This window comes from Rhinoderma darwinii, chromosome 9 (assembly GCF_050947455.1).
Source record: "Rhinoderma darwinii isolate aRhiDar2 chromosome 9, aRhiDar2.hap1, whole genome shotgun sequence".
Lineage (NCBI taxonomy): Eukaryota > Metazoa > Chordata > Amphibia > Anura > Rhinodermatidae > Rhinoderma > Rhinoderma darwinii.
Window position 1 is genome coordinate 101,015,469 of NC_134695.1, and position 21,028 is coordinate 101,036,496.

The 21,028-nt window shown below is 37.4% G+C and overlaps 1 long non-coding RNA gene across 1 annotated transcript in view; it reads right to left on the bottom strand.

Annotated features, from left to right (window-relative positions):
- Positions 1 to 8,496: 8,496 nt before the first annotated feature.
- The window catches only part of LOC142660528 (uncharacterized), a 31,737-nt gene continuing 19,205 nt past the window's right edge, over positions 8,497 to 21,028 (bottom strand). Inside the window, exon 2 of the long non-coding RNA XR_012850510.1 lies at positions 8,497 to 10,057. This is a non-coding gene — a long non-coding RNA (uncharacterized LOC142660528). The remainder of the gene's footprint in view (positions 10,058 to 21,028) is intronic.

Genomic DNA, 21,028 nt, shown 5'->3' on the forward strand with positions numbered 1-21,028 from the left:
GAAGTATTTATAAAACATAAATCATCTGGTAAAAAAAAATAAACCTTTTAATAACAGCCTAAATAGATTTATGAAATGTTCTTATTGTAAATGTTGATTCATGGTTGTAATTTGTGGTTGTACTAAATAAAGATTATTTAAAAAAAAAAAAACAGGTGAAGAAAAAATAAACAAGTATATATATACATACACACACACACACACACACACACACACACACACACACACACACACACACACACACACACACACACACACACACACACACACACACACATACATACATACACACACACACACACACATACATACACACACATACATACACACACACACACATACATATACATATATATATTAGGGTATGTTCACACGGTTAACATAATGTGGCTGAAAATACGGAGCTATTTTCAAGGGAAAACAGCCCCTGATTTTCAGCCGTTTTTTCATCATACTCGCGTTTTTCGCTGCGTTTTTTACGGCCGTTTTTGGAGCTGTTTTTCTATCGAGTCAATGAAAAACGGCTCCAAAAAATGAGGCGTAAAAAAACGGCCCGTCGGAACAGAACGCCCTATTTCCCATTGAAATCAATGGGCAGATGTTTGTAGGAGTTCTGCTTCCGATTTTTTAGCCGTTTTTCGGAATGTTTAGGCCCGAAAAACGGCTGAAATTAGCCCGTGTGAACATACCCATACTCAGAATGGATTAAGGAAATTCCTCTGGTCCACTCCCCACTACAGGCAAGCGGGTGTCTTGTTTTGGTAAGTTTTCTGGAGATGAAGGGAGTATAACTTACACATGCACATATATTCCTCCTCCTTCAAAATTAAGAAACTGATCTTTTCTTTCCCGGGTGTTGGCTCTGCTGCCAGCCACAGACTGACAAGTTTAGCTCAAGAAAAACAAGGCTTAGATTTTTTAATGGCATGTCAACTCTTATCTATTATCTCAACATTTACTCAGAATTTCGGGGAGTATTTTGACCTTCATGCGACCCGACATGTGACTAACACTGTTGTAATGAGTTGAAGCCCCAGGATGTACATCTTATAATAGAACTCCTACGTAATACAGTATTAACCCTTGAAACAGGTACTTTCCAACATCCTCAGCATTTTACAGTCAAATTCCCTACGGCTGCGTTCATAAGCGATGTTTTGCCACAGTTTTGGCATTTTTTTGCTGCTATTTTCGTTGCATCAAAAATTGCAAAGAAATACGCAGCGCATAAGCAGAAAAAATGACACATATGAGCCCAGCCTTAGGATATGTTCACACGGCAAACTAAAAACGGCCGTAGAATACAGAGCTGTTTTCAAGGGAAAACAGCCCCTGATTTTCACCCGTTTTTAAAGCATCAAGCGTTTTTTCGAGACGTTTATTACGGATGTTTTTGGAGCTGTTTTTCGATTGAGACAGTGAAAAATGGTGACAAAAACGGCTCAAGAAGTGACATGCAGTTCTTTTTACGCGCTGTTTTTACAAACGGCCGCGTAAAAAAACGCCCCGTCTGAATGAAACGCCATTTTTCCAATTTAAATCAGATGTTTGGAGACGTTCAACCTCCGTATTTTTAGCTGTTTTTCGGGACGTTTATGGCCGTGTGAACATACCCTTACAACTGAGGTTTTATACTTTTTTTTCTTGACTGATAATCCAGTATATTTCAGAATCTGGAAGGCACCAATTGGGTCTCGTTAAAAGAATTTGTTTCACATGGTGCAGCTTAATACAAGCCTAACTGTCCGATTGCCATAGTGGTAGCATGAACCAGCTCCTGGTGGAGGTACCAATGTTTTTTTATTGGGCCTTAATTCCTCTATATATGCAACTTTTATAGGCAACTTTGTTTTCCATTCTTGTAACAGAGATTGGAAGGTGAACCATCTCTACACCCTCAGCAGGGTAGCCCTATATATTTATTTGATGTGGGCCCCATTTTTTTTTTACACACATCCCTTCTAAAGGTCACCTTGGTGTTTTCTCTTCTTTCCTATAAGAGACAGAAAGAAAAAGGTAAACCCGCTCTACACCCTTTGGATGTGTTCGGTAGAGAGTGGTTGTGGCATGAACCAGCCCCAGAGAGGCAATTGTATGTTTTTTTTATGGGGATCCTTGTCTTCTATATACACCCCTTTCTTAGTCCTCATTGATTCTTTTCCTTCAGAATGGGGAACCAGCTCGACACCCATTCATATGTGTTTGGGGGAGAAGGGTGTTGGCATGAACCCTCTCTAAAAGGCGGAGTACAATTTATTTCGTATGGGGTCCAATTTCTTCTACATACACCCCTTTTATAGGTCACATAGATGATTCCCCATCCCTCCTGTACCATAAAGGGAAGAGAAAGTGAACTAGCTTTACACTTTTTGGATTTGTTTGGGGGTAGTGTAGAGGTGGCATGCTACAGGAGGGGGGGGCGACTCTATTTTTGTATTTTTTTTCTACATGCATACACCCCATTCATAGGCCACATTGATGTTTTCTTTTCTCACCTGGAATAGATAGGAAAGGGTAGGTGAACCTGCTCTACACCCTTTTGGATGTCTTTTGGGGCAGCATGGTGGTAGCCAGAACCAGCTCCACTAGGGGAAGGCATTTTTTTTAGGGGGCCCCATCTATTTACATATACTTCGTTGATAAGCAACATTGATGTTTTCCCTCTACACTAGTTTTTATTTATGAGGTGCCCGGTCTTTGTTAATTCTAGTGCGATAGTATTACCTGTATGGACTGACAATCACTTGATTAATAAATGTATCTGATATGACACATAGCTGGTCTCCATTTTTTTGAAGATTTGATTTGGCTGTCACTTTTACTTTCATGTTTGATTCATTGGCTCATTTCTATTCAAGATGTGATTTATAGATCAATTTGTTTGCAGATATGATTGAAACACAGCAAAAGCTATTTTTAAATACCGTGTTTTGCTGCGAAGGTGTAAAACCGTTAACAAATGTGCAAAATCAATAATAACAGTAATCTTCTGAGATGTGCAAGTCTAATTCAAAGGAAATATTCATTACATTAAAAGAAGCATTGCAACAAGGTATCTGCACTATACAGACATGTAGATAAAAGAATAAAAACAAATAATGAAAGAACGCTATGTCATTTGATGACAATTTTATTCATAAAATCTATACATCAGTTACCGGAAGAGAAATGTTTGCATGAAAAACTGTTTTCGAAGGTTGGTAAAAGCTTATGATCACACATGCATTGTCTTTGATATGTTGCCCCTCCAATATCCATTAATCTAGGATATTGTATTACTGACCAGGGGTAGCAGCAAACAAACGTGTAGTTGAAGGGAAGACATCAAATGTATTCAAAAAGTCTGACAAGAAAATTGATATTGTCTCAAAAGATTCCAACTCCACAACATGGGATATTGGACCTCGCTCTTTAGACCTATTGGATATGGCCTAGCAACATCCTTGAAGTTATATATCTAAGAGGGATTTGAACGGAATATTGATATAGTCTCTGAAGAACTATACTCCGCAACATGGGATTTTGGACCTTGTTCTCTGGGCTCATGGGCTTTGGTGTAGCAACATCATTGTATATATATATATATATATATATATATATATGTAAGATATATGGAATAAATCCTAATTAAAACCCATAAATGACTTACTATAGGGCCTCAGGCACATGGTCATATTATGGGTCCATACAAGACGTGAGTTCAGATCCTGAACCTCTGTATGTCTCTTTTTGTGTCAGATAATTATGCTATACGGAAACACTATATGGCCTAGTATAAAGCTGTAGAGACTCTGGGTGCCTCCATATATGTGCCATGTACGTGCCTCTGCCATGTGCATGAGTCCTAACTCCAGGAATACCGTATCTTTAACGTCTTCTAAAAATAAGATTTGTTTCATATGGGGTCAGAATTGTTCTTCATGTATCTGACCGTTATTAAAGATACCAATTTTTTTTTTCTCTAAAATACATTTTCCTCCATAGTTCCTTTAAAATATAATTTGCTCCCCTGTTCTTAATAGTATAAACCATGGAGACAATGTGCCAGTATGGATTTTGATGGGCACCATGTATACACGCTTTACTGTAGAACTGTAGAAAAAAGGATAAATGTTTATTTTCTTATTGCAGGAAAATTTAACCATTTAAATGGACCCCTGTGGAAGACTGTTGGGCACCTTCTCAGAATAATGTCTTTAATACCAAAGTAGTAATGAGTGTGCATTATATTTGGAGATAAATGTAATGACTGTAATGTAAGACTAAATATCTGTGATCTATACTGGTTCTACTGTGGTACGTTGTCTAAATTCAAAGTTCAGATGTATTTTTGCCCCATTAAAGGTTTTAGACCCCTGAAGTCTATCTACTTGGGGTCTCTTGGGGTCCATTGAACATAGATTGAGGACTCCTGCACTATACAAAAAGGAATATAAGGGGGAACGTTTAGCCATAACGGGTTGGGTTGGAAGGTCCAGGTACGCTTTGGTATCGAGGTTTGAAGCTTCAAGCTATGACTCTTTTGTAGGTCTATATAGCATGTCTATCTCAGAATACACTGGATATCTGACAATAAGGGGACTCCGAAATCACGTTATGGGGATGCACATGAATTTTGAACCACAGAATGCTCAAATATAAAGCAACTAGGTTAAAGGACGTCAGATATTCTCGATTTAAAAAATAACACCAATAATCGAATTGGGTCTATGGACAAGGCCACCTTTACTGGTCCCTTAACCTCGCTTAAAGAGCAAATAAGAATTTCAGGTTGAGATATGGAGGAATACAGTAAATCAATGTTTTTTTTTTTAGTAAAGGACAAAGTGATTTAGAAGGGTGTAGTATAATCATCAAGTTGGAAAAGGCGAGCTGAGGAAAACAAAGACAAGACGAGTGATATTAATAAACGTATTTATGGAGCAAGTGGAACTTAGCTAGACAAAATTTAATAAATAAATGATAAATTAATAATTATATTGAAATCATTGTAACATAAGTATAATATTAAATCCATTTCCTTGTGCCAGACACAGAGATCATTGTATCCATTAATAAATAATATATTACACAAACATAGCCGGTCAGTGGTATAATATAATAAGGAAGACGGGAGAGGTTGCTCAGGGCAGAATGATGTTCCACTCATATCTTGTTAGAAAACTTAAAATTGTTCCTGCAAGAGATATCATCGGTAAAAGAGAAGAAGTTGGAACCACATAATTTCTGGACATTCACATGACAATTTAGTTTCACCCAATGACCCATGGAATATGTGGCTAAATTACACAGATCTTGTTGGACTTGAGTTGGAATAGAAGGCCAGATTGCAAAAGGAGCTGGCCACAAATACACTTGTTGAACCTTGACATAATAGTGTTCCTTTGTTCCATAAGGTTGTAAAATGTTAAAAATGTTATAGTCATCGATGATAACTATGGAGTTTCCCAAAAATTATTAACCCACCAAATGGACCATTATTGACCAAATCTGCATGTGAGTGGCATGGAGCCAGGAGACTAAAGGTGAATATACATTTTCTACACTCATTTGTGTGATTTAGTGGACCCTTTACATGCCCTGTGCAATACCTTGGGATGCATTTTTGGCAATCCTACCTTACCTCTCCGATAGTCCTCCATCCAACTTCCTATTTCTTGTGAAAAGCAGATATTCAACCTTGGTGGAAACTAAGTGTAGTACTTATTGTTATGTCAGATTAGTTGCTCAACTGTATTACAATATCTTGGCCTCCAGGAAGCCGAAGAATAAGATGTCATATTTTATCCATCTTTTTTTTGTAGCAAAAACAGGACTGAATCCTATTGGAGGGAAGCTGGAAACTCGTTCTTTGGAGAAAAAAAAAGGTCTTCTGCTTCCTCCCATTTTTGGCCAAAATAGACGGACCTCACTTCACATGGAAAGTCAAACAAATGTCCAAAGAGATGATATACCTGGAATAATTCACAGATTTACTCTTCACTTAATCTTCATTCGTTCTTTACATTTATAATGAATTTCCTTTACGTACAACCCTTATTCTTGAGCATGCATCAAAATTGTCAAAGGTCAAGCTCCCTTTCTCAAGGGACATTTGTTTGACTTTCCATGTAAAGCCTGTGTTTTTTTTGTAGTTGCCTTGATCTAAAAAAATAACTGGGGTTCTGGGGGTAGGGCCAGTGTGAGAATATTACCTACTATCCACAATTGTCCTATTTATCTAACGTAGGTAGTTCACCATCTTAGGTTAGCTGATAGGGCTCAAAGAGGTTCTCCATGTAAATATATTTTTAGGAAAATCTAATTGTCATGATATGACTGCTGCCAAGTTGCTTTTTCTCTGGTGTAAGCACAGTGGTAAATTAGTTTTGAGCTGAAGTTGAACTGAGGCTAAGTCCTGTCTGACAGTGTGGTTGCTAGGGATGTACTGCCTAACAACCACAGGTGTTGTCGGGCAGTGCATCCCTAGCCACCAGTCTGCCTTAGATTATATACCGTACTTCTTTAGTTCAGGGCAAAGGTGCTACTGGGAAGAGATGTGTTAGAAGGACTTGGCAGGACCTAAGTACTTTTAGATGGAGAACCCCTTTAAGGTGGTCATAAACATGATAACTTTGTGACTTAAACGAGCCTATTTTTGAGTCTTGATTTAAAATATTTTTATATGTATGATGTTATCAGACAAAAGTTACGGCATTGAATAAATATTGTATAGTTAGTCCGATCGGTGGGAAATCTTTATGTCTATGCCCCCCTTTTTAGGAGTCTTACTTTCTACTATCTAGTGCCTCCCAGTAAACAGTCACCATGTACTGCTGATCATGTTCCACGTAGTGTAGCAGTACAGGGGCATAACTATAGGGGGAGCAGAGGTTGCATTCGAACCTGGTCCCCGATGCCTGATGAGGCCCAATGGTCCCTCTACCACATAGGAGGACACATTCTATAAATGTAAAATGATGGTTGGGGAACACACCAGGCACAGGCTCCACATCAGGGCCAAGGAGCTTCGAGTTATGCCTCCGTATCAGTCCCAGCTTCATCCAGTGAGCGGGACTAAGGTAATAAGAAAGAAATAATCGGAAGAGACAGGAGGAGCAATTTCGGGTTTCCTAAATTTCAGTCAGCACTAAATGTAGCCGTCATTTATGTATTCTCATTTTTTTTCCTGTAGTGTTCCTTTAATTATGGATCAAATCCAAAATTCTTACATTCCCTGTCACATTTCATTGAAGCATATATAGTAGTACAGTAACTTTTTTTTTTCCAGCTTTAATAATTAACTTTTTAATTTTAAAGCAAATCCGGACGAATCTAGCAACTATTCCTGATGTTTGCTACTCCACCCCACTCCACTAACAGTTTCATGAAGTTAAAATGTTTTTCCATTTAAATATTGCAAATTTTTTTTGTAACCGGGAGGTATGAATTGTTAATGCACCTCCTAATGCTTTTAGGGTTCCTTCTATTCAATAGTATTACAGGTCCTAAGGACCTAGTACATATAGGAACATATAGTATAAGTACAGCTTTCAATTCTACATGTTATTCTCAGGTAATCATTGATTTGTATACATTGCATATATTTTAAAGCGACATGACATGCTCAGAACTTGTTAGACATAGCGTTCTACTCTACTGGATCTTACAATTTAACTTCATGCCAGGGACATAGGAAAACACTGGGACATCCAATACACTCTGCGCCAGGCACTGTCCTCAGTTGTTCCCTCAACATCCCATGATGTAATACATAATAATCTAATTATAGATTTGCCTCATGTGTTTATGTGAAGATATGTTGAGATTCTGCATTGCCAATATCTTAAAGGGACAGTAAACCTAAAGACTATCTTATTTCTATATTTCTTATTTCCCCTGTTGCCAGCTATTTAAGGTTCACTGAAGTGTATAGGATAACCAATAATATATATATTTATATATATATATATATATATATATATATATATATATATATATATATATATATATATGTGTGTGTGTGTGTGTGTGTTAAGGGGATTGTCTCAGCATAGATATTGGTGGCGTAATACTGGGATATGCCACTAGTGTCTGATCATTGGAGGTCCGACGATTGCGAGAACCATGTGGAAGCTGCGCTAGGAAAGCGCCATGCCAGTTTGACTCCTGTTGACTCTGCTTTCTACAGAAGCCGAATGGTTGGTTCATTATAGTCAATGGCCGATTATGTAACTGCATGGGAAGCGATATGGCACTTTTTTTTTTAGCATCGCTGCCACTTCGTTCTAGTGATCGCCATAAGTTACATCAGCTGAATGCCCGCCAATCGGATATTGGGAATGCTGGGAGAAACCCTTTAAATATATCATTGTCCTTCAACAGTTTTAATAAACAATTAGTCTCCTGAAAACTCAATTTTTACTTAATATGTCTATAGCTTATGCCACGTTCCTACATGTGCCATTTACAACTATATATTTTTCCTGTAAGAGTCCATTTAATATCGCATTAGTCTTTTTAAGTGTTTTTATTGATTGTTTTTTTCCAACTGGCGTCTAATGGAAATTAATAAGAAAGGTAAGACTAATAAAAATAAACACAGACAAAACTCTTATTGTTATAAGTCAGACGAGAGGATAGATATGAAACCAGAGCTGTGGGCCGGGCATTATAACCCGAGGAACTAGCTCCTCTCCGCATCTAGTTTAGGATTGGGTTCATATAGGTTTCAACGCCTTTTTCTAGCACATCGAATTTCATATACGTCCCCTCCTTCCTGACGATTTCTCAATGGGACAATGGAACGGTGTTATTGACATGTGTTACCTGATGTAATACTCTAATAATAGACTAAATATTGTGCCCCTACAGGGCTGAATCTATCATATACTCCTATAAAGGCACATGCCTAGGGCTGCACTGTTTTCGGGGCAGCTGAACCTTTCCCCAACATCGTATTCATTTTTTTAGGTCTACCAGCCATATTTACCCAATCAAAAACATGGGGTAGGGTATTTGGCCCGAGTAGAATAAACATGCAGGGCACTAATCTGGGGCAATAGACTATGGCAGCACGAAGTGTATACATGACCTTGTGCATCTAATGTACATGGTGGATAGGGTATCAGTTAAAGAAACTATACTAAATTATATCATTTTATACATTGTTAATGTTCAATGGACGTAAATGAAATGCTGGTGAGAGCTGAGATCTATACATTAAACTGTATAAGGATTTCCCCTATCATCACAGATGGATACGTTAGGACCAGCACAGACGTCTGAACCATGCGTGGCCCCCTCTTCCTTGCCCTGGGGGGTTTCATTACACTTTCAATCTCCCCCAGCAGGGAAGCTGTTTACTTTTACATTTATATACAATGATAATTTGTACAGAAGTATATACAAAGAATGCTTCATTGCTTTTCACAGTTGAGTATAACATTTCACCGTCATTTATCAACCATCGTCTTTTGATCCATTGGAAAAGTATAAAAGATGAATAATAGGAGTTTGTTGGTAAGATGACTTTCCGTGTCTTGGGTGGAATTCCTGGGAGAGTTTGTGAACTGTAGACTGAAGGAAATACCAGCAATGTAAAGAAAAGATCCTGAGGGTTAGTTGTAAATATGGAAATATCCTACAGTCAGAAGCTTGAGTTTACATCATGTAAAGCTTACGCCACATGGTCACCTGAGGACATTTGGAACAACGTAGTGCAGTTCTATCCATTCTCAAGACAGAATCCACTGGAATAGTCATTGGCCCGAGAGGTGAAGGATGGGTGGCTCCTTCACCGAACCTGTTGCATATCGAGAGTAATGATTGACCAGAAGCACTTCATACATAGGATGGTCGTCATTAGAAAGCATTATAAAGATCCTAAGAAAAGCATGCAACCAAAAGTCCCACCAGTGTCAATGGTATTTACAATGATGAGGTTCATGATTCTGCATGTCCATTGGAAAGTAGATTAACAGGAGTCCTCTGTGGGAAAGTCTAAAATGAGGAGGGTCTGAAGTCACTGGAGGAGCAGAGTGGGCGAGCTCACTGAAGCTCACCGACTTTACTTCACCTGCAAATGGGAAAAAAAGAACTTCAATTTCTGGAAACAAAGTTGTCGATATTTGTAAATATCATATTTTATATTAGTTAGTGTGTTGATGATTTTGTAAAAAGAGACATTATCCAGTCCATAAAGTAACTGGGAAATATTGACCGTATTGATGATCACTATTGGCTCAGTCTACAAAATGGCTTTCACCACTTTATTAAGAGGACATGTACACTTTGAAAACATTCAACCAAGATGTCCATTACCATATCTTATTAATACATTGTTTATCATGATTCAACATCTTCGAAAGAACATAGAAATAATCCTGGTTAATATCCAATGGCAGACATCAAAGGACCAATTGGGTTTAAAGGGGACCTGTCATTTCTCCTGACATGTCTATTTTAGTAAATAATTGTATTCCCTATAAAATAACAATTCTGGAAGACGTTTTCTTACAACTCTGTGTTGTGCCTTTCCTATGTTATTCCTCCTAGAAATGTTTTATTAAATTGACAACTGGGTGTTACCATTCCCCTTGTCCAAGGGGCGTGTCCCTGCACAGTCTCATTCTGTGAGCCCTGATTGGATATTGTCAGTCTATGTAGGGACACATCCCCAACTGGTAACACCCAGCTGTCAATGTATTAATCCATTTTTAGGAGAAATAACAGAGGAACGGTACAACATAGAGTTTTAAGGAAAGATGCTCCAGGATTGTTATATAATGGGGAATTCAAATATTTACTAAAACAGACATGTCAGGAGAGGTGACAGGTCCTCTTTAGCTTTCTTATCTTGCACTTACAGTCTTGTGAAAATGAGATTTAGACCTTTTTTGAAGATTCATAGTAACTTGTTGCATCTCGAGATAGTAGAGGCAGGTATATGACACATAGAAGTACTTGATATAATGACACTAGACCACCTTTGTTACGATACTTGTCCACTTTTGTAGGCTCCTGGTGTTACCATGGACAAGAGGTGTGTTCACTGGGACAGTATACTTTTCCTACTGAATAACAGATGTAGGACTTCTAGCAAAAGGATCCCTGACCATTAGACACCTTGCTACTGTCACCAGGGACTGAAAACTATACAACTGGATGGCAGTGACTGAATACCTTCCTATTAGATTAACCACCAGAGGTAGGTTGCCATGCTACATGTCTATCTCCTCTAGATACCAAGCAAAGCAAGTTATGAAACTGGATCCTTGCCCAAAGTACACTTTCCGAATTTGACCAGAGCCTTGATGACATTCCACTAGTTGGAATGTAATGGACGCTTCACCACTGACTCCAAAGACTCCATTCTAACCCATGGGGTCAGAAAAGGTGATAAATATTACTCCATTAGGAACGGAGCATAAAATATACCATCAGATCAGAAAAAAATAGGTGAGCACAAATGTTGGAGAACCAAATTTTACTAAGAAAACCAAATTACCTTGTCCCACATTTGTCCTTAACAAATATCAATCGCCTCCCTCCCTGCTACATCCCTAAACAGTATTGATTTACCTTCTTCTCTGATCTCTTGGGTTTGTATTTCTTACACATTATACAATCACGTACAACTTCCATCAATGTTTCCATTTGCCGACCTCTCTAAGCAAAATTGTGACATCTACCTGCAATATTAGGCTAAAATGGAGTGGTCCTCCCCATTCGTCCTATATCAGCTCCTAGGGCTGCCTCTTTTGGTATAAAAGCAATTGGTGACAATATTGCAAATTTTTTAGCCACATTTTTAGAAAATAAAAAACATCTAAAAAAATAATATTTTGGGGGAAAATGGTATAATACCTTCATATAATAATGAATTTGTTCACTTTTTGTCATGACATTTTGATACAGAAGACCCACTATATCTGTTATTGCCCTGTCATCCTTCATTATACAGTCTACTATAAGTGTACATAGAAAAATCTCAAGATGTAGGCACAAGCATGAGCCTAATGGACAATGTTTGTAAGTCTTGGTATTCAAAGATGGCATGATATTGGCACCTCACACATCTCTGAATGAAATAACCTTGGATGCAATTTTGGAACTTGACTCTTGAAAAAGGCTTAATGAAATTGGAGAGAGTTCAGCGCTAGGTGACAATGTTCATAAATAGGATTGGATTAGGAAAAATCAGTAGACACTTTGTATGTGTGTACCCTCGAAAAAAGATGTCACCGATGTGATCTGACTACTCTGTTCTGTAAAAATATACTCAAGGACAGTACAAACATGTTATGTTCCCCTCAGATACCTGAGTTTCAGATTATTTCCTCTACAAAATACTAATAAAGAAGAGAACGAAAAGAAATTCTAGGTTTCATGTCCCAGATGAAAAAACTTTTGGCTTGATTGATCTCCCTCTGTTTTCCAACTTTTACTCATTGACACCAACTCACCCCCCACATGTATAAATTGGTGGAGATGTCAATCCCTTGAAGAAGCGCTCTTATCAATATGGGCTTTACAGAGCAATTGTTGGAATTGACAAATTTGTCACTTCAAGATAACCAATATGGCTTCCAAAGATAACTCCTAGAAGAGGAAAACATCTCCACTGATCTTCACTGTGAACACCAGCAGATGACCATAGATTATGTTTTTTTGAGTAAAGAACTGAAAACATATAAGCTCCATTTGGGCAGAGTCAAGACAAATGTCTAATAAAGAATACTACAGTAATAATAAATTCTGTCTGACGCTTCAGATTATTCAGGACAGTTCAATATTCAGACTATTAACAAAAGGGTTCTAACCCCTTGTTGTGTCAATTAAAATGGCAGAATAAGGGAGAAGAAAAAAGAGGGAGCAGATCGCCCGTTCGTCATTTAGTTTAACACTACGTCCTCCCAGAAGTAAGATGCTCACCTCCTTGTTGTTAATCAGTAGGAACAGTCATGGTTTACTTCCAGTGGATGAAATTCTATCTTGGTCATGTGATGGACACACAGGTGCACGGCTCGTTACAGTTACATTATATGTATCAGAGCTGTGTCTTTTAACGATCCCAGCACCTGTGTGTCCATCACATGACCATGGACAGAATTGTATCCACTGGAAGTAAATAATGAATGTTCCTCGTAAATAACAACAAGCAGAAATTTTGAAAACTGTGTGACATTAATACAGAAAGTATATTGGAAAATTGTATAACTTTTAATTCTACAAAAAATAACATTCATTTGCTGAAACCGGACAACCCCTTTTATTACTAATATTGAGGCAGTGGCAGAATCTCTGGAGAAAGTTGCAGTCACAGTTGTCACCGCTGCGATCTCTGTAACTAAACCACCACCTTAGTATAAGATGGTGCAGAAGAAAATAATAAAATCCTTGATTGATAAGATACTGCTATGAAAACAGAATATCCTGCCCAATGAGGCTCAATTCTGGATTTACACATCACGGATTTGCGACGTAAATTTTACCCTTTGCAATAAAAAGATTGAGAAATTCGTGACGTGAAGGGTGACTCCACAGTAAATGGTGATCAAAATCTGTGGCACTCTGCAAGTTCTTCTGGGTGCTTTGGGTAGGGTTCCCACCCTGTAAATCTTAAAGAGGTAAACTCAAGCACTCCTTAGGTTGATTTGCAAAGGTGGTTTTATTTAGGGTAAGGCAATAACTAACGTTTTGGCCACAATTCGACCTTTGTCAAATACTTAGCATGCGCCCCCAATGGCCAACTGAGAGGCGCATGCTAAGTGTTTGACAAAGGCCGAATTGTGGCCGAAACTTTAGTTATTGCCTTATCCTAAATAAAACCACTTTTGCAAATCAACCTAAGGAGTGCTTGAGTTTACCTCTTTAAGATCCACAGTAAATGGTACTGGAACTTTAAATTCATGGGCCCCAATAGCCTTTGAGGGGGCAGTGTAATATAAAGTGTTAAATTCAGAAAGCAGTTTTTTATTTTTCCAAGCAATAAAAGTGAGTAGCATAAAGGGTCATAACCTCATGGTCCCTACATGTCTGAAGGGATTAATTCTGTGTCTGGTGTCACTTGGAAGGTCACAGCAGATGGGATAGGTGGTTCTGTAGTGAGAGAGGCTCAACTATTCTCACCCCATGGAAGGTGATACTTTGGGTCAGCTCGGAGCACAGCTTGTAAACGCAGAACGTGGCTATATTTTCCAGCGCCGCTTCCTTAACCTCCAGTCCGTTATTCTATCCCATCCTAACGCCGCTGCCTTTTCTGACGTACATAGCACTCTGAGAATGACCTCTCCAAAATAGTATCTCGGTGCTAGATTCAAGAGCATTACGTAAAGGCTTCACCTGCCAGCAACATGAGCAGCAAGAGTTCAGGGATATGGAGATGTTCCCACTGACAAGTTAAGTCCGTCACTGTCATTGGCACAGCTTAAAGAGCATTTCCACCTATAATCAAAAATCACCAGCGAACTCAAGTTTTTGATTAATTACCTTCTGTCAAGTTGTTAAAAGTCTACCCCCACCCCCCATGCCTTAGTTATATCTACTTGTTCCCTACAGAGGTGTAACTTGAAGCTCCTGGGCCCCAGTCCAAAATCGAATAGGGCGCTCCACCTATCATGTGCAATTTATAATTCTAATGTCTTCTTATATGGCGGGTGAGCCTTTGGGCCCGGATGCGACTACTACATCTACACCCCCTTGGTTCCCTTGCTGTTTTCTGAATGTGACAACTATTAATGGCAGCCATTACTGTGCATATAGCTGTCACCCATAGACTTCAGTGGAGAAAGCCACACACATACGCAATCTCTCCATTCATACTCCGCCTGGATGTGGCTAATACCAGATACCTCAGTTTACAGAAGAAGGATTAGGGAATTTTGTGTGGAAATCCTCTTAAAATTGGTTATTTTATGAGACAAAGCTTGTCCATATACCCTATTCGCATAGCAAAACGGGGTCCCCTGCTGGGGTCCCCCCTCTATGTTCCTGGACGGAAGGCGGCTTCGGTTCTCATAGACTCAACCGGTCTATGTATTAGACAGCCTTTCATCAAAATGCCACCATGTAATACTACATTTCTCTGGCAGCGGCCAAAATGAGCTGTTTGCTGGGGGACAGAAGCCGGAGCAGAGTTACCAAACTGTTATCTGATGAGACAACCCCTTTAACAGAAAAAGGTCAAATCCGGAAATGCATTCTTTAATTTATAATACAAATCTGGATAATAAACACAAAAATATCAAATTTTCCTCTTAGTGTTGTCTATTTAATATAAAGTATTACTATTTCTTCTAGGAAATAAATGTATACAATGTAAATATCCAGTCATGGAAGCTGTCAGATAGTGAGCCCCCACACCATGAACTGACCTATTGCTGGGGGGAAATGTAAGATATATGAAGGGTTGTACATGAAATCATAATTTGACAATGGAAGTAGGATGATAAAGTAGCAATTGGGCTTATTTATATATGTATGCTATTTTATCTTTATATATGTATACTATTTTATCTTTATATATTTATACTATTTTATCTTTATATATGTGTACTATTTTATCTTTATATATGTGTACTATTTTATCTTTATATATTTATACTATTTTATCTTTATATATGTATACTATTTTATCTTTATATATGTGTACTATTTTATCTTTATATATGTGTACTATTTTATCTTTATATATTTATACTATTTTATCTTTATATATGTATACTATTTTATCTTTATATATGTATACTATTTTATCTTTATATATGTATACTATTTTATCTTTATATATGTGTACTATTTTATCTTTATATATGTATACTATTTTATCTTTATATATGTATACTATTTTATCTTTATATATGTGTACTATTTTATCTTTATATATGTGTACTATTTTATCTTTATCTATGTATACTATTTTATCTTTATATATGTATACTATTTTATCTTTATATATGTGTACTATTTTATCTTTATATATTTATACTATTTTATCTTTATATATGTATACTATTTTATCTTTATATATGTGTACTATTTTATCTTTATATATGTGTACTATTTTATCTTTATATATGTATACTATTTTATCTTTATATATGTATACTATTTTATCTTTATATATGTATACTATTTTATCTTTATATATTTATACTATTTTATCTTTATATATGTATACTATTTTATCTTTATATATGTGTACTATTTTATCTTTATATATGTATACTATTTTATCTTTATATATGTGTACTATTTTATCTTTATATATGTATACTATTTTATCTTTATATATGTATACTATTTTATCTTTATATATGTATACTATTTTATCTTTATATATGTATACTATTTTATCTTTATATATGTATACTATTTTATCTTTATATATGTGTACTATTTTATGTTATTTCTTATATGAAAAAAATAATATTTTATTGTTAAGTTTTTTAAGGACATCCTCATGTGTAGCATACTCTTAGCAAGAAACAAAGACAAGGTGAACTGCATAAGATCTTTAATATCGAATCCATGCGAGGCTGTTTTCATATACCATTTTTTCAAGTATGTTCGGCATATGTGCCCAGAGGGCTAAAACGTATCCATAGGGCCCCATTCACCAGAAATATGCCAAATGGTTGTTCGTCGGCATAGCTTTTTTTTTTTCTGTAAAGAATAGTGTAGTAGATTACGCTGTTCAATAGAGTATGTGAACAGAGCCGGAAAAATAGATGTGATACTATTAGTTTCTAGCTCAATAATTAAGAAAAACTATTATTACTATTTTAAATATTAATTTTAAAATGTAGGAAATAATTGGCTACACAAAATATTAAGACAATTTAGAAAATACATTGGCCAATAAATTAATAATATCATTTACAGTTTAAATATTTTATATTCTTCTCATTTTTTATTTTCATTATATTTTTAGCATATTTGACTATTTAAATATAATTGAATGTATCATAATGTTTAATCTAATTTTTAGGGATTTTCTATGGCGTAAACATACAAAAATTCTGCACAAAAGATATGAATTGGGGACACCAACAAGGCACTCTGCCTTGGCAAGGACATTTACATACAGGGCATGCCTTAGCCTATGGAATTTAGATGCTTGGCTAGATATACAGCCCTCTCAAATTTATATTTCTGGCTTATGTCAAGGCTCAATTCACACAATACACAGAGCCTGTACGGTGGCGAATGGAGACCAGACAGCTCTGTATTACAGGGCAATAGGCACTTTATGAGCCACTGTATGGTGCTTCCATATACTACGTATTACCCCAAGTCCTAGGACTTTCTTTTTCTCAGATCTATATGGAATATGACAAGAAAAACCACTGTGTGCCTCCGCATGAAATTGGAGGCGTATGAAGGTACAGTAATGACCCATAGATTTCTAGGGGTGCCTTCTTATGGCTACGTACAGCTCATGTATGAGCCGTAATAGCGCCATGTGCATGATCCTTAATCACACGTATTACAATAGTTATTTAGTCATTCATTTAGATGTGTGACAATAATGTAAAAGATACAGCAAGCAGAATCCTAAATAATATATATATATATATATATATATATATATATATATATATAGTCTCTGTAGAGTCCCTGTAAAATATCTTTCTATAATTGATGTGTAAATCTAGTCTTTTCTAGTTTTTAATCATTATTAACCCAGCATATTTCACAGCTCTGTACATACAATATATTCACATCAGACCCTGTCCCCAGCAGGTCTGACAATCTAGTCCCCCAATCTCTGGAGCAAACATATATGCTGGGGCCAATATCATAATAATTAATATTTTGTTCTCAGAGGCATTACCTGGGCCCCAATGCAATATCTAAAACCATCCTTATAGTACTGGTCTTCTTTTATGGCCATGAGGATCTTTAAAGAGGACCTGTCACTATGTCATATAAGTTGAACTGGTTTACTGAACTGAATAGTGCTGCCTCCCTGATTCCAGCGATGTTTTTATTTTTTTCCTGGACCCCCCCGTTCCAGAGATATGGCCCACTGTTGTGTTGGCTCCCTCTATGCTAATTTGCTGTAGTTAGCCATTGAGGTGGAGCTAGCTTCCCTGCCTCTGATGCTGACCAATCAGCACAAGGCATCTTGAGGGTAGTTCACGCCCTGTTGGCTAACTACAGCAAATTAGCATATAGGGAGTCAACACAACCGTGGGCCATATCTCTGGACTGGAGGGTCCAGGAAAAATAAAACTGGAATCAGGGACACAGCGCTCTTCAGGTCAGTAAACCGGTTCCACTCACATGACCTAGTGACAGGTCTTCATTAACGCCCCTTTTACTGGCTATTTTTTTTTCTTTCTTAGTCAAGTGGATTGTATTGGAATGAAGATTTGAGAAGAGTGTCCAGTGAAGAGTATACACTAGTATGTTAATAGTTATATAGCTGAGTAATAGCATCTGCTTTTCCTATCTTAATAGCTTAAAATAGAAATATGACATTGAGTTGTCTGTACAACTATGGCATAGGCACTAAAAAAATGTCTCACTTTGCTGTGCAGTTAAATGTAATGTATTGCTCTCTGTCATCAGCCATTTCAGCCTAGAGGAGGCTGACTGTAGAGTTCTACAATAGGATAACTGACAGGAAGTCCAGAAAAAAGCAAATTAGTATATACTTAAATATACACAACTTTCTAATCTATTTTGTGTTTCAATTCCTCATGTTTTCAAGATCACTGCTGGCTGTCAGTAAACGAGATCATTCTTGTTTACATCCAGAGGCTGAAAACTCATACAGGCTAAATACTTCTCACAGAATAAGTTTTGCTACAATTGCAGAAAATCCTCTGTGAGCTCAATACCGAAGAAGCACACAATCTCTCTCCTGTCCTGATAGTTTGCTACAATGTATCAGTGCAGGTATAAGCTATTAGAGAGATCTCTTATATTAGGACATCTATTGCCATATAATAATGATAAAAACACATAAGAAGTATAACAAGATCATTGATCAGTGCTATGATAGTTAGAACAACAACAACAACAACAACAACAACAACAAAAACAACAACAACAGAGATAATATAAATCACTCCCTAGAGGCAAAGCAACTTCATACAGACTAAATAAATATAGCAGTAAATGTGATAAAACCAAACCTGCATTATAAGGCTCTAGAAATGGTACACAAAACCTGGAGCTAAACTACATGGTAAGAGAGAAAAGAATAGCTGCATGAAGAAATATGGTGATGGTGGTCAAGACCAGAAAGTGTTATCACGTTGGTGAAGCATGCATCAACACTGCCAGAAAACTAAAGGCACAAACTCAAGAAACTCACCAGTGGACGAGTGGAACCAAACACCGAAGGTAGAAGAACATGGAGATAATGCACAAATGGAGTGGATGACAGATGAATAACATGCAACAGACGAACATACAGTGGACAAGAGTTTAGAGCACTCAATGACCCTATCTGAATACTATCACACAGCAGGGTAAGACAACAGCTTGGCAGCAGACCAAACACACAGGAAAAGCAAACAAACCAGTGGAACTACTGATCCCAGCATACAAATAAAAACACTATACAAAAACTAGATCTCTCAGAGGATCAACAGGTTCCACAGTACAAACAAACACTACACAAGAACAAAGTCACAAACAAGAATCTGAAAAGAGTTTAGCACATACCAGAAACAGTATAACCAGCACCTGATTAATGCAGGCCTGAAGTAAATATAGCCGAAGAAAGGTACTCCGCCTTAATCAGCCAGGCAAAGCGAAATGATAACCAAATCCAAATAACAGAATTATTGATTAACAGCAGTTCTGCTGATAATCGTAACAACAATAATAATAAGAGTTAAAGTTTATTGGTTTAACCATTTAGTATTCATTGCATTGAACACTAAATAAGTAGGGCCGGCATGTGCTATGGACAGGACCGGCCTTACATTGGATGGTGACCAGTGCGGTACCATCTGTTGATGCCCATTCCCTCTATTCGGTGTACTACCTACAAATAGCTATACCATATCCTCACCTATTTACTCTCTCTCTCTTCTCTTGTACATTGTAAACCATTGGAGGCAGGGTCTTCTCCACTTCTGTACCAATCTGTCATTCATTACTCTCATGTTACTTGTACTTTTTTTCATATATACAGTGTCCTGGAATGAATGGCGTTTTAAAATAAGTAATAATACTAATACAGTGCCTCATTATAAGCGCCATAAAGTATGGTGACCAAATAAGAAATGCTATACATTGGCCAAATAACAGTTCCATACAATTGCCTAAATAACAACGCTCCACTGCCAAACATCACAAAAATTATTTACTGTATAATGCCCAAGTAAATACCACCATATAGTGCTCAACTAATACCATCATAAGGTGACCACATAATAGTAATGTAATATCAGTGCCATCCAATGTGTGAATAAAGCTGCTATACAATTACGAGGTGACCACAAGCCTCGAATGGCCAGGCCATCTGTGGCACCCACTTCAGCATGGGCAGTTTATTACAGTCGACTACACAGGTCGCACACCACTACGGCCAGTTCTAGGTATAGTTGCCTCTATATATGAGCTGCATGTCATGATTTTTGGGTATATTACTCATATGTGGCTCATCCATGCAGAGTGCGGTATACCTAGAGATCAATGTACAGCAGGGCAATGGCGTCCAACCTGTGGCTCTCTAGCTGTTCTGAAACTACAACTCCCAGCATGCCCTGACAGCTGCAGACAAAGTTGCCACCTTTTCCAACCAAAAATACCGGCCATGTTCAGTGTCTATTGATATGTGCCTGTTTTATCACATTTTTTTGCCATGTTTCTGCGCAAATTGGCATATGTAAATACAGCCCAACCTCTGTCAAAAAGTAGGTGCCGCGCACGCACTGTCTTATTGTGTATAAATAGCGACACGTGATCACCGGTAAAAATATTTGACTTTTATCATCCACCCAATGCATGTTCATGTTTTGCAACAGCTGGAGAGCCACAGGTTGGAGATCACTGCTTTAAGGGATGCAGAGGTTGAAGTTGC